This window comes from Geotrypetes seraphini, chromosome 1 (genome assembly GCF_902459505.1).
Source record: "Geotrypetes seraphini chromosome 1, aGeoSer1.1, whole genome shotgun sequence".
NCBI lineage: Eukaryota > Metazoa > Chordata > Amphibia > Gymnophiona > Dermophiidae > Geotrypetes > Geotrypetes seraphini.
This window is the reverse complement of record NC_047084.1, coordinates 349,700,041-349,723,630: the sequence shown is the minus strand read 5'-3', so window position 1 is coordinate 349,723,630 and position 23,590 is coordinate 349,700,041.

The following is a 23,590-nucleotide window of genomic DNA, read 5'->3' as shown; positions in this document are numbered from 1 at the left end:
TTCTGTGTGTTCCAAAGACATGGTTTTCTGTTAGGATTGACTGTGCAGGATTGATTGCTACTAGTCTGGCTTGTTTAGTTTTACAATGAGTGTACTGATGTTGTACTGCTCACTGCAGTATGTAAGATGCTGCCTTTTCCTAGGTATACTCTTATGTGACGTTTGGATTGTTACTAAAAATCATGTTTTTCATACAGATGGGGGGGGGGGGGTGTTGTCAAAAAAATGATGGGCCCCGGGTGCCACATATACTAGGTGCGTGAATCGGTCTTTTGGCATCCCGTTTTAAAGATGTCTGATTGGTCGGAATACACCCTGAGGCAGCAAAATTGTGAAACGCTGGCCACCATTGGTGTACCATCAGCTGAAGATAAGTTGAAAAGTTTTTCTTCTATCTTTTGTTTCTCATTAGCGAAGCACAGCATATGGCTTTTATTTCTTTGAAGGTTTTTTGCCAATGAGGTGACCGCTCAACCACCTTTAAAACCACTTCGGTGGTGGTGGGAGGGCCCTTATCTGAGGCTTTTCCTTCATTTTCAGCCCATGCTGTTCTTATATTATACCATAGGATATTACAGCATCAACCACCATTGAAAGTGTTTATTATTTTCATACATTGTGTTTTTATGATATCTGAGTCATTTGTGACATATGCTAGGTTTGCCACTGCAGTGGTCTCCTATCTTTTTCATGTAAAGGGCTGCAATACGAATACAAGAAAGCTCTGAGGGCCACTAAAAGATTTCAAGCTTACATATACTTGACCTGCTTGTTCAGACTGGATAGTATAATCATTGGAAATGAATACTAATACAGTATTTGTTCCAGATCCCTAGTTTGTTTCAAGTTAGGATATAACCTTAAACTTGTTCTGTAATTGTCGAATTGTAACCTGTCAACTATATAATATGTATGTTTAAACTATAAGCCGTTCTGAGCTCTCTCTGGGGACAACAGGATAGAAAATGAATTAAATAAGTACATAAATACATACAATACGTCTCATAAAATATAGGGATATGTAGTGTATTTGTTATATGTTGAGTTTGGCGTGTACTGTATCCTGCAAAATTAAAAGATCATTAATCATTTGTGCACTGGATACTGTAGAATACCACCATTTATATACCTTCCTTATGCTTATCATTAGGTGGATCCTTAGAATTAACCCCCCTCTGAACATATGCACACATTATGGGGCTCATTTTCAAAAAAGATACGTCATAAAGACAGCATTTGTGGCACTTGCATGTCTTACTAGTCAATATTTCCAAGTGGGCATTTTTGAAACTGACTTTTTAGATGTCTTTCTGGTCGTTTTGCCTCCAGTGCATCTAAATATTAAGGGGGAATGTTAGAGGCATGTTTTAGGTGGGATTAGGGTGGGATTAGCACTTGGACGTTTTACAACGATAATAAAACATTTTATAAAATGTCCAGGGCACAATTTGGATGCTTTCCATAGATCTGTTTTTAAAATGATTGACGGCCAAAAACTGACCAGATGACCTCTGGAGGGATGAAAATATGCCCCCCCCCACACACACACTCTCCCAGTTGGCTCTGCCCCCCCTCTCCACCCTCAAATATCTGCATGAAACTGTACATATCTTGCTCTATGACAGCTGCAGATACTGTGGCCAGTCCTAGTAGAGCAGGAAGCAGAGAAACCTGGTGGGCAGTGCAGTAGATGGCAGAGAAGAGGACCCAGGCCCATATGCCACCCTAATTAGTACACTTGTGATGGAAAGTGTGAGCCCACCAAAACCCCCACTGTAATGCCATATAGGTGATACCTGCAGGCATAAGGACTCACCATATAATGTAAGGGGATTATGTTGAGATGTTTACCTGGAACCCTTAATATAAAGTTCACAGCAGTGCCCCTTAAGATGTCCCACTGCTCTGTTGCCATGTCTGTGTAGCTAGTCCATTAAAACTTTTGGTCCCTCCTACATGCAAATGGATTGTTGTAGCCATTTTTTTTTAATTTGGACCTTTTTTTGATAATGGCAAAAAAAAAAAAAAAAATTAAATGTCTAGCTGGGCAAAACATCCAGCTGAGACATCTTTGATAAAAAAAAAAAAAAAAAGAAAGACATCTTGTGAGTTTAAATGTGGACTTTTTCCCCACCCAATTTTTGGATGCTTTTCTCAAAATATTCAAAGTTAGACTTGAACATCATATCGAAAATTCCACTCTACATGTTTTAGCTGCTACCTACAGATTGTGATTTTAAACCAAATTTGTCCTGTAAACTATACTTATGTACACCAACCCCAAACAGATAAGAAGGGTGGAGGGGTTTTAACAACCTTTAATTAAAGTTTTAAGCTTCAAGTTTTTTATTATTTCTTGATATGCCACAAATTACAGAGTAACTAACATGCTTACCGTACAATTAAATTAGTATTAAAGTACAATAAAATCAATACCATTTAACAAAAATAGTAAAAAAAAAATAAAAAAAAGACGTGGAGGGGCATAATCAAAAAAAAAGGTCTAAGTCCCCTTTTGGCCTAAGGCCCTAAACGTTGAAAGTAGAAGCAGGGAAAATGTCCATTATCAAAAAAAAAACATTCAAAAAGAGGGGGTTTTTTTGGATAATGGCCTGCCTCTACATTCAGCTGTTTAACTGCCCATCCCACCACTACGTCTACACTAACAACATATAATCAACCAAAAAAAGCCTAAGTCTCAAACGCCCAACACAAGAGTTTTTAGGCGAAGGAGGAGCCAGTTCTTCACCTAAAAGCTGAATTTTGTAACCGGTGTCTGTCAAAAACAACACTGGTTACAGAATCAAACCACCCCCCAACAATGATCCGGGCAATGAGCCCAAGCCCTCCTGCCTCGTTGAGCAGCGATCCCCCCTTCAACATAAGGGCCGGAGGGAACCTAAGCCCTCCTGCCCCATCGAGCCGTGACCCCCCTTTCAACATCGGGGCCGGAGGGAGCCCAAGCCCTCCTGCCCCGGCGAGCTGTGACCCCCCCTGCGATTACGAGCCCAAAGGCAGGAGGGCCTGGGATCCCTCCTGCCCAGGCGACCCCCTTACCCCTCACCCTCACTAAGATCCGGTCAGGAGGGAACCCAGGCCCTCCTGCCTTTGGTGCACCCCTCTCCCATGATCGTCCCTCCTGAACTCCTGACCTGAGGCACCTTGGCCAACCGGAATCGGTCCAGTAGCCTTAGGTTCCTCCTGTGGGCGGGGCCTTAGGCACATGAGCTGGGTTGGGCTGGGTTGGGCTTAAACCGCTAGTGCGCCTTTGTAAAAGGAGCCCTAAAATAGGAGACTTCTGTTTAAAAAAAATGACCCCATCAGCTGAACCAGACTGAGCAGCTTAGCTCATGCTTATATGGTATCTCGCTGCTGTTCACAAATCAGAATCCAAATGTGAAGAACTTCACGAGGCTGCTCTTAGTTCATGGAAATCTGTCCTGGTAGGCTGGAGTTAGGAATGCTTTTTTCTGCATTCCAAGTATCCATTGCCCAATCAAAGCCGTGCATTCTAAACCACCTGTTCCCCAATTCTCTGTGTCGTCAGGGTATAGCTCTTTTCCATATGGCAATGTAATTCCATTAGGCAGCAATCTAGAATAGTTATTTTTTTAACATTTTAAACCTCAAGAGTTAATCATCCATCTGTATGCAATCATCGATTCCATTAAGCCTTATGGCCTTGTCAGATTATCAAACAATTTTCACAGTAATAGGAAAGGCATTTAATAATTATGGGATGAATTTGCATCTTTGCAGGTCCTTTCAAAGCATCCCTACCAGTTCTTTTTGCTTTAGATTTTTTTTTTTTTTAATTCCACATCATCTGTTAATGCAAATACAGAATCAAAACCTGGAATTTCTCCTCGGTGTCTATCAGTAAATGGAAGGAGGAGAGAGGGATTAAATTATATTGGCAGAAAGCAGGAATAACATTTCATTGTTTTATTCAATCTGGCAAAAGCAATTTCCAAACAGCTCGGTTAAACTTCCTGTTCTGGTTAATTAGCAGAGATCTGAGAGAAAGCCCAGTCTTCAGTGTATGGAGGCACATCTATTTTTCAAAGATTTTTCTAGCCTGGACATTCAGTTTGAAAGATCTATTGCTTAATAGGGAATTGGGTGTAATCAAATTACATGGCCAGAGAGGAAAGAGTGAGAGAACAGAAGATAGGAAATAAGAATAAGTAAATAAAAAAAAGATGTGAAAGAGAATGGGAAAGGGGAAGATGACAGGGCCAGATACAGAGCAGCAAATGCCTATGGATGTGTGTTGGGGTGGGTAGGTGTGTAAATGTTTGTGTATGTGCGTATGTATATTTGTATTGTGTTGTGTGTGTGCATGCTTTTTGTGTATCTGTGATCAGGAGAGGAGATGAGAGGGAAAGTCAGTGTGAAAGGTGCAATTCCTTAGTCACTTAACTGCATTGAGGGCTCCTTTTACTAAGGCGTGCTAGCATATTTAGCGCGCTCAAGATTAGCGCGTGCAAACCACACACTAAATGAAAAATACTAATGCAAGCTCTATTGAGACGTTAGTGTTTAGCACATGCTGCATGGTAGCAGGCGCTAAAACTGCTAGTGCACCTTAGTAAAAGGAGCCCTGAGTCACTGTAAGTATACTGCAGCTTTTGGGCCTGTCTTTCCCATATAAACTATTTGTGGGTTAGTTTTTGGATTTGGGGGCTGTTTTCCAGTGTTGTTAATTGTGGGTAGTTTGGGGAGTGGGGGGGAAGTCTGAGGGATGATGGAGCAGCTGTCGGGTGGTTCATTTTTGGGACTGGAGCAATTTGCAAGGGGTGGAGTATTTGTGGGAAATGATATTTGGGTATGGGGTAGTTTGCTGGGAGTTGTTGCAGTTGAGGGGTAATTTTTTGGGTGTGGGGATAGGGCATTCCAAAAGATTCATTTGGGGGGGGAGGAGTAGGAACAGTTTTGGGGGTTTGGAAGAATAGGGATTTCTAACTTTTAACCTAACTTGCCCTTTTCTCTAGCTGCTATATTTCACACCAAGTTTCCAGGCTACAGAGGCTGATACTCCTTTTCCCATCTAAAATGTGTTAGCCAATTTTTTATTATTATTATTATTTTTTTTTTTGGGGGGGGGGGTCATTTCTCTAGAATGATCTGGCCCACTGATATCATTGTGTCTTTTCACCTGTTTTTCTAACACCTCAAGTTCCATCCCATTTTGTTGTTTTCTGGGCTATAGAAGCAGGAATTCCTTCTCCCATGGAAATGCACTGGGACATGTTATGTGTGAATGATTTTTTTTTTTATACTCCTAGACCATTTTGGCCCATTTCTAACTTCCCACTTGCCAAGTTTCAACCCATTCCATTAATGTTTTCTTGCTAATGAAGTTAGAACTCTTTCTCTCATAGATATGCATTGGCCCCTTTTTTAGGGGGCATGGGGGCTTATTTTTTTGGAGCCACCAGCTTGGTTTGGCCTATTTTCAAATTCATTGCATATTTTTACTGGATTTCCCTCGTGCTAAGTTTCATCCTATTAAACTGTCAGACAGATATTCTTGGCCCCCTTTTTAGGGCCATAATAAACAAAAAAAAGAAAATGTCCAAAAAACCCGCCTAAGTTGGCACTTGGACATCCTAATCACTAGACATCCAAGTGCCAATAAAACCATTTTCTTGGATGTCTAGCGAGATGTTTCATCCGCTGGGCATCCAGAGTTCAAGAGGGTGTGTTAGACTTGGATGTCTTGAAGGGAAATTCAAATCTTTCTCAAAACGTCCTGGACAGAACTTACTGTAGATGTTTTGACCTAGACCTCTTTTGGAAGTGTCTAATTGCCAAAAAGACACCCAAACCGACCAGATGACCACTAGAGGGATTAGGTAATGACCCCCCCCACACACACACACACATACACACACCATATAGTGTCTTAAGTAGCTGGTGGGTGGGCTAGTGAGCCATAGAGAAGAGGACCCAGGGTCATAAGTTACTCTAACTACAATATCTATGGTATGAGCCCATCAAAACCCACCAAACCCTACTATAGTGTCATATAGGTGCTAACTACAACCATAAGGACTATTGGAGTGATAGGTGGATATAGCAGGTTTTGGGGGAGTTTTGGAGGGCTCAGCATAAATTATAAGGGCTATAAGGTGAGATGTATATCTGGTACCCTTTATGTGAAGTGTACAGCAGTGCCCTCTAAAGTGCCTCACTGCTCTGTTGGCATGTCTATGTGCCCAGGACATTAGAATGGTGGCTCCTCCCATGTCTAAATGGTACTGATCTGGACATTTCTAACATGGATGTTTTTATGGTCAAAAATAACGGTTAAAGTCAGACGTCCTGGCATTCTAGACATTTTGGTGGCCAAGACATTCAAATAGGTGATTACAAAAAAAAAAAAGTATTTGGATGTCCTGTTTGAAAATTAATATTTCTGTGCTTTCCAAATTGGATGTTTAAAGGACTTAGATGTCCTATTGAAAATGGCCTTTTTTATTGCTGGCCACGTCGGTATTAGTTCCGACACACATAGAAATTCTATGAGCATTGGTGTTAATACCGCTGCAGCCTAACGCATCTTTGTAAAAGGGTGGGCTAAACACATATAAGATAGTTAAAAGTCCTGTAAGTACTTGACACAATGGACTAAGATATAAATTAAATAATGCTGCAGAGAGAATAGAGCCCTGAGGTACAACTTTCTCTACTGACATCCATTCTGAAATTTGATTATTATAATGTACTCTCTGCATATGGTTCTTGAAGAATGATGGAAACCAATTAAGCACTGTATTGGCTACCAGAACCCTGCTAACCTTTTATTCATAATCCTGTGTGAAATATCAAATGACACAGATATGGCTAGGAATAAAAATACATATGAAGAGTTTAAATCTAGAATCTCATGTAAGTCATTGACATGGATAATATTATTGCTTCCCATAGCATGTCGGACAAAAAACAAATTGAAAATAATCCAAAAGATTACTATCTAATACCAACTGTTGCAACTACAATACCATCACATGTTCAATTAACTTTCATAAGAAGGGAGAGACTGGAAATCAGCAGATAAGTAGGTGACTGAGACATCATTCCATGAATTCTTTAATATTGTGATACGCTGCCTATGCCTGCTAGGTGTGTTCCTAGTCCAGAGCCCGGTCTGAAGACCAACCTTCTCCCCGATGTTACCAATTCCTCTTTTTATGAATCTCCTGATGCCATTTCTCCGTTGCTCTCTAGAGGGAGTCAAAGAGCACAGGTTCAGAAGGCCCATCCCCCTCTCAGGCCCAGGCTTGCTGATAAGAAATTCTTTTCACCTGAGGGTTGGGGGCGGGGCTGCAAGCTAGTTACCCAGAGAGGAAAGCTCCTGGGGAATCAGTTAAAAGGAGAAGAGGCACAGGACAGGCAGGAGAGTTCAGGGCTGGGAGATTCTGATAGCGGTTCTCCACTTGAATGCATGGAGCTGACTGAAGCCGGTGAAGTATCTTCTTTGAGGGAAAATGAAGAACCACAGTCCATGGAAATAGACCAGGATTCATCTGCTGCTCCAATTAGTGGGAACCTACCAATGGAAGTTGGCTCCTGTGAAGGCAAGCTGCTTGTTGGTTAAATGTGAGTAACTGGGAACCTTTTCTGAATGAGAGACTTCCATAAGTATATTATGCCCTGTAGGAGCTTCAGAAACCAAAAAGCTCCAGAAGATTTGAAAGACTCTTTTTTGTTTGCTGAGAGTTTTTTTTTTTGTTGTTGTTTCTCTGATATGAGAAAGGACTATTTCCAGCATAGGTAGTGAGGTTTGCCTCACGTATTTTTGTGGTGGGATAGTGGGCCTATTTGGCAGTATAATATCACGTGAAGCACACTACCTCCCCAGCTTTGCAGCAGCTGGGTAAGTCACAGCATTGCTCTGACTAGTGCTGTGAGAGTCAATTTAAGACTGTTTGTATTTTGTTTTCCTGACTAAAAGAGAGGCATGGGCTGAAGCCAATGGCCTGAATTGAGAAGGACTGAAACTGTTGGACATTTATACTTTGGGACTGTTTGCTGTTTTTGTGGGGGGTTTTTTTTTGTTTATTTGTTTGTTGCTTTGGGAGCTTATTGCTAAACATGGAAATATCCTGACCAGGTTTTTGTTTTCTCCCAATGAAAAATAAATTCCTGATTTTTATTTAAATTCCTACCCTGGACTGGTGTGACAGTGTTTTCTCTTCCACCATTATTTCCCTTGTGCAGCTCATCGCGGCTCACAAGAGCACAACTTTCGTGTCCCAGCCGCTCAGGGCCCATTGTCCTGAGCCGGTTGGTGACAATATGGAACACACTTGTGCTTTTATCAATGATGGCATTTTACTGCTCTGTAGAGGCCTGTTCAGAATATGAGCCATCTCCTTCATAAGACTCTTAACAACCAAGTTGGGAAGTTGTTCTTGATATGGAATTTGTACTGTAGCTTATACTACCTCTTCCTCATTAATTAAAGATAAACTTCCACACTTATTGATTATATTCAGATGTGAATGAGTAATTGCAATTGCATCAGTTAGCTTATGAAAATATTTTATTCCAACTAGAGAATGACATGGGGACAAATTTGTCCCTGTCCCCGCAGGATCTATCTCCATCCCTGTCCTGCCCCCATGAGTACTTCCCCGATCTCTGCCCTATCCCTGTAAGCTCTGTCCTCATCTGCACAAGCCTTGAACAATTATGATTCTAAAGTGTTTGGGGCTTGTGCAGATGAGGAGAGAGCTTTCAGGGATGGGGCAAGGATAGGAACCGAACTCACAGGGATGGGACAGAGGTGGAGATAGATCCAGCAAGGATGGGGACAAATGTGTCCCCATGTCATTATTTCCAACATCATCCATATCTAGTGCCAGCACATAATAAATTAGCAATTTTTTAGGTACATCAGAAGCAGAAAACCTGTGAGGGAATCTGTGGGACCGTTGGATGATCAAGGAGCGAAAGGGGCGCTCAGGGAGGATAAGGCCATAGTGGAAAGACTGAATGAATTCTTTGCTTCAGTCTTTACAGAAGAAGATGAAAGAGATCTACCTGAACTGGAAATGGTTTTCAAGGGTGATGATGTGTAGGAACTGAAAGAAATCTCGGTGAATCAGGAAAATGTACTGAGCCAAATTGATAAGTTAAAAAGTGATAAATTACCAGGACCGGATGGAATACATCCCAGGGTATTAAAAGAACTCCAAATGAAATTGCTGACCTTCTATTAGTGATCTGTAACCTGTCGCTATAATCGTCTGTAGTACCTGAAGATTGGATGGTGGCCAATGTTACGCCGATTTTTAAAAAGGGTTCCAGGGGAGATCCGGGAAATTATAGACCGGTAAACCTCACTTCGGTGCAGAGCAAAATGGTAGAAATGATTATAAAAAAATAAAATTGTGGAACACGTAGACAAGCATGATTTAATGAAACAGAGTCAGCATGGGTTCAGCTGAGGGAGATCTTGCCTCACAAATTTGCTTTACTTTTTTGAACGTGTGAATAAACATATGGCTAAAGGTGAGCCAGTTGATATAGTGTATTGTTCCGCCACTTATTTCTGTCAAATGGGATGATCAGTGACACTCAGAAAAGCACACAGACAATATAAAGCATAAACAATAACACTTTATTATACTTATATATATAGATGAATATAAAAATAGAATAACATCACCGTAATCTCAGGCAAACACTCTTCCTTCACAATTGGGAATCCATGCAATTGATAGGCGAGTAGACCCGGGAGACTGTCCCTTTAGACATCTTGGATTCTGTCCCTGGAGATGTCTTGAATTCTGATGTTAGGGGCAGAATTCCGTTCTTATATAGGAAAAAACTGCTGAGCTCATAGTAAAACAGCTGGTCCTGCAGTAATTAGCGTCCTTTGTTACGATTCAGGTCTTTTGTTCTTTGTTTTGACAACCCCCAGGTCAAAGAGGTCAAGATACCTTTGATGTTGTTTGGTTTTACTGTCCTTTTGATGTTATCAAGGAGGTGTTGCAGAGACCGGTTTCCCATCTGTCCTTTTGATGCTGTTTGAGCAACTCCCAGGTCACAAAGGACAAGATAGCAGATACTTGTTGTAGAAACTTTTGATGTTGTCTTGGCAACACCCAGATCAGATAAGCAGACTTGAGGAGACATATTACGTAGTATGTTGAGTTTCAATTACCCCCTGGTCATAGGCATAACATGTATCTAGATTTTCAGAAAGCATTTTATTTTTTAAATTCTTTATTCATTTTCAAATTTACAATAAGTATAACAATATATCCAAACAAATAACAAGAAATGTAACACTTAATAATCATCAATGGTACAAATAATATGCTCTTATCTCCCACCCTTTCTTATCATATATTCAATACCTTATACAATATGTAACAATAAATTTACCCTCCCCTCCCCTCCTAACAATCAAACTTGTAAATTTAAGGGAAAAAATATAAAATAAAATGTCATCTAATCGGTACAATACTTTGTAAATGGCTCCCACACATCCTGAAATTTCCAGAAAAAACTGTGCTGTATTGCAATAAATCTTTCCATTTTATAAACATGACATAAGGAATTCCACCAGAAATTATAATTTAATCTACTCCAATTTTTCCAATTATATGTAATTTGTTGAATGGCAACCCCAGTCATTATAAATAATAATTTCAGAAAGTTTTTAATAAAGTTCCTCACGAGAGGCTCCTGAGAAAATTAAAGTGTCATGGGATAGGTGGCAAAGTTCAGTTGTGGATTAGGAATTGGTTATCGGATGTAAAACAGAGGGTAGGGTTAAATGGTCATTTTTCTCAATGGAGGAGAGTAAACAGGAGAGTGCCACAGGAGTCTGTACTGGGAACGGTACTATTTAACTTATTTATAAATGATCTGGGAATTGGAATGACGAGTGAGGTGATTAAATTTGCAGATGACACTAAAATGTTCAAAGTTGTTAAAACACATGCGGATTGTGAAAAATTGCAGGCGGACCTGTAGGGATATTTCCGTATTCACACCTGTGGGTTAGGCCTCTCTGATGTCATCAAAGCCTGAACCATTCTCAAGAAATCTTTCTGCTGAACAAGAGATTTTTCCAGCATGAATTGCATGAAGAATGAAGTACACAGCTTTGCTGTTTCTGCCTGATGCATTATGGGTATGTACCAGAATGTTATACTATTCAAGGACATTCATCTGTGCTTTAATAATGGGACATTGTGAATCTTGAAGAAATTATCCTGTTCTTATCTATCTAACGGCCCTGGGTCTTCCAGCCTATATGATACTTTTCTACAGAAAGGCTATTCATCCAAGTCTGTTTCTGGATTGGTCCGAGAGGTCATCTGATGAGATAGAAGAAAGACGGCTAATTAATTAATTAGTTAGTCTGTGATAAGGTCCGGGGAAGCTCAGATCTGCTCACAGATGTTCTATATGTAAACTTTTTCTTTCAATAATTAGACCTGTAAGATACCTCGTGTGACTCTCTGCCTAAGAGAGAGAAATTCAGACATTTAAAACGTCTCTGATCTCAGCACGGAACGGGACTTGTTTGCGGATGATTTATAGCCTCATCAAGGATTGTCAACACGTGTACCTTTAACAACCAGATTCCTGACGTCTACCAAAGCTACCAAGAAGTTTTCCCTTCCACCTAATTGTCTGAGCGACTGACCCTAAGGTGAGAATACGGGATTTACACTCTTAATAGCGGGGTTAGATAAGGATCACTTGTGATAAAGGATAAGGGTTGCAAAGCTCCATTGGTGATAATATAATCATTTGCTAATCAGGGATTATTATTATAAGGAATTGTGTAGTGTGTATTTAACAAGTAGAATTACTCAATTGTATAACAATTAGATTGTAATAATTATGTACTGAGTTTCATTTGTGTAATCAGATATTTTGTGAACAATATTTAGATTCTGCAGCTGGTTTGTGAATTATATTTTTCTATTTTCATAATAAAGATATTTCTCATTAGCCTGGGTTTTGTGTCGTATAATTAGACCATGATATTTGGACTTGAATAAGAGGTTATGGTTTTCCCTAGACAACTTAACAGAGACGTAACGTGTTTATAATACTGCTAAGTGAACCATAAATCCTTCTACAGACCTTAGGAAATTGGAAGACTGGGTGTTCAAATGGCAGATGAAATTTAATGTGGACAAATGCAAAGTGATGCACATTGAGAAGAATAATCTGAATCACAGCTACCGGATGCTAGGGTCACCTTGGGGATTAGCGCCCAAGAAAAGGATCTGGGTGTCATCATAGATGATATGATGAAATCTTCCGCACAATGTGCGATGGCAGCCAAAAAAGCAAATAGGATGCTAGGAATTATTTAAAAAGGGATGGTTAACAGGACTAAGAATGTTATAATGCCCCTGTATCACTCCATGGTGCAACCTCATCTGGAGTACTGCGTTCAATTCTGGTCTCCTTATCTCAAGAAAGATATAGTGGCGCTACAAAAGGTTCAAAGAAGAGCGACCAAGATGGTAAAGGGGATGGAACTCTTCTCATATGAGGAAAGCCTAAAATGGTTAAAGCTCTTCAGCTTAGAAAAGAGGCGGCTGAGGGGAGATATGATTGAAGTCTACAAAACGGGAGTAAAACGGGTGCAAGTGGCTCAATTTTTCACTTTGTCAAAAATTACCAAGACTAGGGGACACTCGATGAAGTTACAGGGAAATACTTTAAAAACCAATTGGAGGAAATTTTTTTTCCACTCAGAGAATAGTTAAGCTCTAGAATGCGTTGTCAGAGGATGTGGTAAGAGCAGATAGCATAGTTGGTTTTAAGAAAGGTTTGGACAAGTTCCTGGAGGAAAAGTCCATAGTCTGTTATTGGGAAAGGCACGGGGGAAGCCACTGCTTGCCCTGCATCAGTAACATGGAGTTCATCTGCGCATGCTTCGCTGCGACATAGTGATGTCACATGCATGCACATATGTGTGTGGTGTCATCACGTCACATCTAAAAAATGCACAAATGAACTCCAGACTCGTCTCAACAAGACAAGGTTTGCATGGGGCTAGGGTTGGGGGCGAAACATGGTGGGGCCAGGGGTTGAAAGGGGTGGGGAAGAGGCAGGGCTGAGGGCAGAATGTGGTGGAGCCATACATCCTTTTGTTCCAGAAGCAAAATCTGGTAACCCTAACCACCCGCTACTGACAGCAATGAAGATAGAGGACTCCCACTCAGCTTAGAAGGAACAGTGCGCAAGGGTAGTGAGTGAAGATTTGCAACTTGCCACAGGATCAGTGGTTTAGCAAGGGTGGGAAGCACCTGGAGCAGTGGTGCCCCTTCCCTGCCCCTTCTCCATTTCCCCCACCTTCATATGCTCCTTCCCTGCTCCCTCCTGTTGCATGTGTGCAGCGTCCCTTCCTCTGTACCTCTGTAACATTCCTGGCATGAACCAGCATCAGCTCTTCTTCTGACATCACTTCCTATGGGCGGGTCCATGAATAACATCAGAGAAAAAGGTAACGCAGGCGCAACAGCAGGTTGGGGGTTGGTGCTCATACCAGGAACATTACAGAGGTATAGGTGAAGGGAAGTGAATCGCACATGCAGCAATAGGTAGGCAGGGAAGGAATTGGGGGGGAGGGACGGAAAGGAGGCCAGAGCCTGCACCCTCACCAAGGCGGTACCCGGGGTGGACCGTCACCCACCCCCATTGCTACACTACTACACAGTATTCCTCAGCACACCCTGCAGTATGCCATTTTAAGCTGTGATAAGCTTGCATTGGTGTTTATTGCAACTTAGAAAAAGGATCCCTTAATAAGGGAAGCAGCTCCTAAATAGGAGGTACTAAGTGTGCATGTGTTATTTATTTATTTATTTGCAATTCCCATGCACCATTGAAAGATAATCCTTAAACTACTGGTGTCTTAAATATGGGCTTAATATTTGAAAAGTTCTGTTTGAAAATGCACTAAGCCTGGGGAGATCCAAAATGGCTGCCGCCTGGAAGGACATGTATACGTGATCTGGGTCACTCTTTCTAGTTTTGCAACAGAATTCATTTTGGTTTTACTTTTACTTTGGAGATGGCTCCAAAGCAGAAGAAAACAGTTAGGAGCTATCCTTCCAAATTTCCTAAGCCCCCCTGAAGAGAAATAGCCATTAATTACAACTTTTGTTGTTTCTCCCCCAAATTGCATCTCAAGTTACAGAACCACTATTAGAGGAGGCATTGGTTTATCAATTGCTGGAGTGCTTGTTGAGCCCTGATGCACAGAGTCCAAATCCTACCACCACCACCTCTACCACCATGCTTCAGACACGAGATACTGAAGGATGTTGCTCAGAGTGCTGAATTGCAACGTCTTGGGCCATCGTTCAGAAAGGATTCTGGCATTTTGTGTAACTCACCGGACTTAGCTGCAACTTTCAATGGAGCAAATGGTAAGAGCAAGGAGGTGTTGTTAGTTGGATTGGGACAGAGAACACCAGAGGAATTAACAATCTTGGAGTTAGGCTAGCTAGCTCATGCTCCGGATGCAGTGGCACCAAAGAATGTTCCTTCCCTTCCAGTTAAGTTATCAGTGGTAACAATGAACTCCATCTAGTCAGCCTTACTTCGGCTGGACACTTCTGTGACTTAAACTTCAGAAAAGGTTGCTGGAATATCTAATAAACTGGAAAGGGATAAGTTGCTTCAGGAGGAGAAAATGGTTTTGTTATCCAGGAGAGTTGAAAAAATGGAACACACATTAGAGCAGCAAAGTGCTTTGACTAATATATTTTGTGCAAGGTAGACTGTCTTTGCGACGAAGACTGGAAGTTATAGACAACAAATTAGCCCCTCCCCTTTTGCAAAACTGTAGCATAGTTTTTAGTGCCAGCCACAAATTCTGAGCATTGGAGCTGTTACCGTCGTGGCCGGCGCTAAAAACTGTGTGTTTTGTAAAAGGGGGGGAGGGGGTTAAAATCTTTAAATCTAAGGTTTGTAAGCTTTCCCAAGGTGTCCTTTAGAGTTACCTAGAGACACCTTGAAACAGTTTGCTGAGGTTTTGAAAATCCCACCTGCAAATATACCCTCCTGGATTGGGAAAGGAATTAGTGAGAGATCTAATATTTCCAGTGATAGCCTTGATGTATCAGCCATCCTGGAAAGATCATTGGATGAAGAGACAAATAGGGCTACCTTGCTGATAGCCTTTGTATTTGAGCAAGACAAACATAGAAAATTTACTATGCACTCTCATAATTGTGTTGCATTATTTCTTGGTCAGAAATTGCAGATATTTCCTGATTTATGAAAAGTAACATAAGATAGAAGAAAAAAAATATATTTCTGGTGCCCGGGAGGCACGTATTCTTGGAATACAGGTGTTTATTAGATTTCCCTGTAAATGTGACCAATTATATTCATGAGTATAGTATAATCTCGTTATAACGAACTTCAAGGGACATTGAAAAACGGTCCGTTTTATTCAGAGTCCATTATATCCAGAGTTGCATTTTGTAAAAACTTTATTTAGGTCAACTTGATTGAACAACGTTCAATCAATGAACAACGGTCACTGCACAAGCATATCAGCAACATCAAGAACAAAACTCAGCAAAACATTGGTATGGCACGAAATAATTGCAAAACCAGAACACTAAAAGATGTTCTAAAGCATTATGTAGTACTGTAATGGAAAGAAAAATACTTCGTCATTTTCTTCTGGGCTGCATTTTGATACTAAATCACCGGCATGCCACATGCCTTGTAGGCGGAGCCTGCATGTCCGTTATATCTAAGGTGACCATACATCCTGTTTTGAACGGGACCGTCCCTTTTCCAGATCCCCTGTCCTGTTGTCCCAACTCACAGCTTTGGGACGCCAAAATGTCCCGTTTTCAGAGACGGCGTCCCAAAGCTGTGAGTCTCGGCAGCAGCAGCATCATCACCCCCGGCCCCACTGACCCTCCTATCTCTTCCTCCCATGCAAAACCCCGCCGACCCTCCCATTCGAGATGACCGACCGAGTGACAAACCTCCCTCCAGCAGCGTTGGCAGCCGCAGCACTCTAAACAGGCTGCTTCGTGGCTTTCTCCTGCTGGTGAGTCTCTCTGTCGCATCACTGATGATGGAAATTGAGGATTGAATAGTAAAAAAGAATTTAGATAGAAGCAGAAAATAAAATGAGAAGGAAGACCAAGGAAGAACAGGAGGAAGGGAGTGGAGAGAGAGATGCCAGAGCAGGGGGGAAGGGGAGGAGACAGATATCAGACCTGGGAGGAGGAAAAGAGGAAGGAGACAGATACTAGATCTGAGGGAAAAAAGGAGAAGAGATATGCTAAAATCTGCTGGGAGGGAGGAAGGAAAGAAGGAGAGAACAAGGCAGAGAAAGAGGGGGGGGGGGGGTTTGTAAGCAGATAAGAAAGACTACAGAGAGAAAGGCCTGGACGAAAGGAGAAAGACAGGAGGCAGATGCAGGACTATGGGAAGTTCAGACAGAGAGGGAGAGAGAGGGAGACCTGGAACAAAGGTGAACTGACACTGGATCTGGGGAGGGTAACAGAGGGAAAAGAGAAAGAGACCTGGACCCAAAGGGGATGGGGCTGGATTGTGAAAGAAATGTTGGATGCGGGACTGAATATTAATAGATGTCCCGTTTTGATGAAAAAAATAAATGGTCACATTAGTTATATCTGAAGAGTGGCTCTCGGGACCAAAATAGTTGTCTGTTATATCTGAAAGTCCATTATATGCGAGTCCGCTATATTCAATGATTTTCTGTGTTTATAATGCCATTCGGCTGGGACTAGTGGACCTCAGCCGCTATAGGCGAGGTTCCATTATAAATGAGTCAATTATAACGAGATTATACTATATATTATTTTTGAACCAACACAATTTCAGATTTTAATTGATAATAAGAAAAGGTCCATTCCTGCTGGGGCTTGGTCAGGGACATTATAAAAATACTGATAAATTTTTCAGTCAAGAATTTTTGAATCTAAAGATTAGTGGGGAGAACCAGGCCTTTTTTTCTTTTTTTTTTCCTGATGATTGATTGCTATTTAGTCAACTGCTCTCATTTTTCTTTCTTGGATCTCCTCTGTTTATTTCAGTTTTACTTGGAAGCTAAATTTAATTTTTCCTGATAATATTACCTGTAGAAATTGTCATTTAGTATTGCTTTTGCTTTTCAAATGGTTTGATTCAATGTAATAATTCAAAAGTTAATAAATGCAAAATAATATAAAATAAAATGCACTTAGTTGATTTTTAGTGTGTTTTAGTAAAAGGGCCTCTAAATTTTTTTTTAAGGTGCCCTCATGAGCCACATGTACATTAACAAATACATATTCCTAGTTGTTACGGTTTTACAAAACCACACTAGCATCAGGAACAGCGCAGAGCATTCAGGGTGCTGGCCTGTGCTAAAATCCACTATCGCTATCACTGTCTATTAATGTCTGGTGAAGCTCATTACCCAGAACTGTAGTTTAGCCAAAGAAATCAAGCTGTTCATAGAAACTGACTGTTCTCTGGGTTCACTGGATACTGGTGTGCCAGAGCTGATATCCTAAAAGAACAAAATTAGAAAATCACTAACCTTTGAGTTGCCTCACAAGATTTTTAACAGGAATAGGGAATTATCCTAGTCCAAAGGATATATATAAATATTTTATGGTGACAATCCAAGAATGTAAAACATTTGAAATCAAAATGATAATATATTTTGACACCTACCAGACAGGGCTTAACAGAGATCTGGGCTTTCCTTCCCACTACAAAGACATTTAAAACTGCTCTGCCACCTTTCTATTTCCTGACCACCCCTCCCTCTTCCTATCCCCCCAATTCTTCCATGTTTTACTTATGGAGGGGCATAATCGAAAGGAACATCTAAGTCCGTTTTCGTCCAAGTCGTAAGTCGTCCAAAGTAAAAAATAGCTTAGGACACATTTTCAAAAAATACGTCCAAATTTTTTTTGTTTCGAAAATCATCTAACTACGGTATACGTCCTGCTGATCTGATCGTCCAAGCAGCTAAATTGTCCATCTTTATGCCACATTTTCGTCCAACTTTTCGTCCAAGTCAAAAATGCCTAGAACAAGCCCTGTTGGACGTGGGAGAGGTCTGAAAAGTGATGAACTGAACACCCAGACATGGCACCTAAATAGTGGGGTACCTTATAGGGCACTGCTGTGAACTTCACAAAAAGGGTGCTATGTCATCATCTCACTACAGCTCCCATATAGGTCATGGTGAGCCCCCCAAACCACCTCCAGAATCCTCTAGACCCACTTATCTACCACCCTAATAGCCCTTATGGTTGCAGGAGCCACTTATATGCCAGTAAAAAAAGGGTTTTGGGGTGTATAGGGGAGTGCATATGTTTCAGTATCAATGCAGTGAATACAGGGGCTTATAGGCAGGGGTCTTCCTCTCCATGGGTCGCTAACCCACCCCCAAGACGCCTTAAGATGCCTCTGTGCAGGATGACTAGGCTTTCCTATGCCAGGGTGCCAGGTGATGATGATCTGGAGGCTGAATTTTAAAGGTGTGATTACGATTTTTATAGGGTTCGGGGGGGGGGGGGTCGGTGATCACTGGGGTAGTATGCGGGGGTCTGTATTATTACACAATCGCTTGCACTTTCACCCTTATAAGCTGCAATTGATGCAGAAGTTATAACTTTCAGACAATGCAACGCAACAAAATGACCAGGTGTACCTCAAGTGGCCCCCGAGATCACTGGACATTACTGTTTGTGACTTTTTTCCTTTGGGGGTATGTGAAAGACAGAGTGTTCGTACCTCCACTACCTGCAACTATGGATGTTCTGCAGGAACGCATCACTGAAGCTACAAACGCGATCATGCCGGATATGCTTCAGAGAGTCTGGTCCGAGCTCGATTATCACATGGATGTTTGCTGAGTAACAGTTGGGGTGCACATCGAGTGTATGTAATCGTCAGATACCATATGAAACTTTATGAGCTGATGAAACTGTAGCCTCAAAGGTTAAAGAATATTCCAATAAATTTCGGTTTTATAACTATTTAAAATCAAGGAGTGTTTTTGTGGGCACCCTGTATTTCGCAGCACATTATAATTGAAATGATATAATTGTGAAACCAACATAAAATTAAATTTGAGAGTTATTTATTTAAAGTTCATTAAGCTACTTATGGGTAATTGTAACAACGTGAAACTAGAATAGATAGAATTGCTAATCAATGCAACGGATGTGCTTGTTTTTGAGTGCATGTTAACTCAAAACATGGCTCAATAGTCAACCAGCAAACACACATTTCATCATCCACCATCTGTATAGTGGTTAGAGCTATAGCCTCAGCACCCTGAGGTTGTGGGTTCAAATCCCACATTACTCCCTGTGATCCTGGGCAAGTTACCCAATCCTCCACTGCCCTATATATATTAGATAGACTGTGAGCCCACCAGGTCAGATAGGGAAAAATGTTTTAGTACCTGATTGTAAACTGCTTAACATACCTTATCCAAGCAGTATATAAAATCCCCATTCCTTTAGGGGGAAAGTGTGGCACAGTGGTTAAAGTTATAGCCTCAGTACACTGAAATTGTGGGTTCAATCCCACACTGCTCCTTGTGACCCTGGGCAAGTCACTTAATCCCTCCATTGCCCCAGGTACATTAGATAGATTATGAGCCCACCAGGACAGAAAAGGAAAATACTTGAGTACCTGAATAAATTCATATAAACCATTCTGAGCTCCCCTGGGAGAACAGTATAGAAAATTGAATAAATAAATACATTTTTTTTCCAATTTTAATTTCAGTCAGAGCTGAAAATCAAAGTTCACAAAGATAAGAAGATGCAAATTGTAACAAAGCCTTGACTACTTGCTGCTCAAGTTAGGAGAACTGCACAAAAAATAAAAAATACTTCCTGTTAGTTTTCAAGGACCAATCATGTCAAAGAATACTTGTCTGCGCAGTTGTATCTGTATCCTTACGCACACAGATGCTCATAACATTGACAGACTCTTGCGTACGCAATGTACTTGTCATCTATTCTAGGGTATACTTATGAAAGGAATTTTTCAAAATAAGGTAAAATTCTGGAATCTCTCATGGCACACCTGGAATCTCTTCTGGGCACACAGTTTGAAAGACACTTTTCTATAGGATGGTACAGAGGGGAAAAGAGCCATGAAGTTTGCTATCCAAAGAATTTGGCGGGAACCCACTGACCACTCAATCAACTACTACTACATGATGGACCCTTCCAAATGTCAAACTGGTAAGCATGCATCTACTGTTATATATGTAGACAGTCTTTTATCCGTCGCCCCAGTGCCACATTATCCTGAGCTACCTACCCATACCTACTCCCCCAGAGAGACAACTACTGTCTTTAGAAGAGAGCAGTAAGTCAGAGAGTGATGCTTATGATTGTTAAAAGATTCCAGGGTCCTTCCTTGCCAAATGCTGCTTATTTTTATTTAACACTGATATGATCCCTCTCTTTTCCCTATTGTTTTTACCCTTAATTGTTCTCTTTTCTTTTAAAATTGTATTTCTCCCTACCATCCCGTTGTTCCCATGTAGGTATTGTCGTGTCATTAATAAGTTTAACTTTTTAATTTTTTAACTGTAAAACACTTAGAATGTTTGACTAGCGTTTCATCAAATTTTAATAAAACTTGGAAACTACAATATCAGTGTTACAGCTAATGAGAGAAATCCATACAATCCAAACCATAAAAGACCTCAATGACTCGATCAGAGGTCTTGATCTCTCCAAGTCCAGTGCCGAGCTTTGAACATCAAGCAGTGGAACTTGGATGAAAGTGTGCAAGTCACGGATCAGAGGGAGAGTCACCAAGCTTTTTCCATCTTCTTCACCCAAGATGGGAAATGCTTCTGTCACAATGTGATCAGTCTGAGGCAACTGAAATCGCCCTTAACCTGAAAGAATGGCATATTTTCATTGACAGCTCATCCAGGAGCATCAGAGCTGTGCTGCTCCATAATGGGAACAAGTACCTGTCTCTTCCACGGGTCTAGGACAATTCATTGTGGTCATTTTATTGCAGCCAGTTAATTGCAGCTGTTTCAGTCCTATGAACTGGGCGCAATGATCACCCCATTCCGAGTCTGGATCTTTATGATTCAGCATTTGTGAGGACAATGCCCCCCTCCCCACATACACCCCATCCTAGCCCTCTTCAGCCATTGGCACTCTGGAGCCCTCACCCAGCTTGTCCTTTCCCATTGTCTCAGCTCATCAAACAGTGCACCATCCACACTGGTGCTGGGACTTTTGACCCCACCTGCCAATGACTATGGAACTCCCATTGGTTGGGGCTTTGTGTGGTCCTGTGTGCTGCATCCCCTTGGCTTTGGGCCACCAGACTTCTGTCACTGCCCAACTGTCATTCCTTCTCCAAGGGCGGGATCAAGTGTCCATCAGGCCCCTCAGTCATGCAGAATGGGGTGATTCATCATGGCCTTTTCAGCGCAGCTATGGTGAAAGCATCAAGACCTTACTAGGTGCCTTGAAGTATAATGAATATGGCTGGGAGGTCATTCCAAACGGGTCTCCAAAGTGATTTTACCAAGTTTCCCTGCTATCTCTACCTTTGGGACAGCAGAGACACAAAGGCACATTATCAAAGGCAGGACTGGCCACAGCAGACTGGGTTCTTTGTGGGGAGAAGCAACATCAAATGGGAACCACTGGTGGACCTCAAGAAGGTGCTGATGCCACCCTGTACATCAAATTGGATCTAATGAAACAATTTGTCAGCGTTTTAGATAAAGAGTCAGCAGCCTTCAAGTACCATCAAGACATCTTCCCTAATCTGTCTGAGGCAAAGATCAAAGCTGGTGTCTTTGCCAGACCACAGATAAAGAAAATCCTGGAGTGCAAGGAATTTCCCAAGAAATTAATTAGGAAGGAGAAAGCGGCTTGGAACAACTTTGTTGCAGTGGTTCGGGACTTCCTGGGCAATCACAAGGCCAAAAACTATATGGAGTTGGTTGAGAATCTGGTGAAGAATTTCAGTAAAATGGTCTGTAGGATGTCTCTCAAAATCCATGTCCTTGATGCTCATCTTGAGACATTCAAAGAGAACATGGCAACATACTGAGAGGAGCAAGAAGAACACTTCCACTAGGTTATGCTGGACTTCAAATGCCGCCACCAAGGACAATATAATGAGAACATGATGGGAGACTACATCTGGGGGCGGATTCATGAAAGTGACTTACAATATAATCAAAAATCTCAAAAAACTACTCACTTCTAAATCTTCTGTGGTCAATACATGTAATTGTGATTCATATGTTGCTTTTATGATTTATAAGAATGAAAAGATGAAAAATTGGCATTTTCACGTTTTAAATATATAAATTGCAAAATTTGACTATCCGGGTTAAAAAAGCAAAGTTTTATGGAAATAACATACATTTTCTATACTTTTTAGGCATGAGTAATTAGGAAATTACACTCACCTGTCCAGGAACAAAAATCATACTACATAATGTTATCCATTCCGGTTATCACCTATGTCCAGTACAGCAGCTTTATAAGCTCTGTTACTGCTCACCACTTCTCTGTCCTGTTAAAGTGATTATGTTAGACAAATACCTTCTTCCAGAGGCATAGGTAGGTGGGGTGCAAGGGGAGCAGCAGCTCCCCCAAAGTGATTTTGAAAGAATTGGTGCCTATGTAGATCAGCCCTTCAGCCTTGCACTGGCATCTATTTTACAAAAGGTCTGCTCCCCCGCCATCAAAATCTGGCTACGCTTCTTCCTTCTTCCCTTAGTCATAAAGATCCAGTGACCAGGGAAGCAAGAGCCAAAGACTTGAAAACTCCCCCTGAGCTTGGTATTTATATTACCCCTGTTTTCCTCTGAGAAGTGACTCCTCCTACCACTGTCAATCAAGGCAGAAGGGTTACAGAATTGTTAAGGTAAAGAAATCTTAGGGTCACTACAACTAGTTTATACATATTGTATTTATGACATCCTGAGCTTCCTGGACCAATCAGATCCACTGTACGTAAGATAATCTGGGAATGCAGCAGAATTGCCTTGCCTTCTTTATTTCAACTACATCAAATTCAACAATTGTGATTTAATTGTAAGAGAAAGAGGATGGGATTTGGCATACTGCCTTTGTGTGGTTACAATCTAAGCAGTTTACATAATATATACGCAAGTAGCTATTTTGTATGTGGAGGATTAAGTGGCTTGTCCAGAGTCACAGGGAGCTGCAGTAAGACTTGAACCCAGTTCTCTCCGTTCTCAGACCACTGCACTAACCACTAGGCTATTCCAACTGAGTGGTCTGTCTAGCAGGTATTATATCAAAAATATATGAACTTTGAACCTTAAGATGATGTATAAAGTGTAAGTATTTGAAGTTATGATTACCATATAAAGCAGATCATTTATCCACTTACCTTTTTGCCCAATATTATGTGTTTCTATCTGATGAATATGAGGTCCTTAACTTAAATGGATGACTTTATCTACTTAAAGTCAGAATTGTTCCTTGTGCAAACCACCTAAATGAATACATTTATCTGGAGAGCAGATGGATGTATCTAATTTGATATTTTGGAATCCTGATGG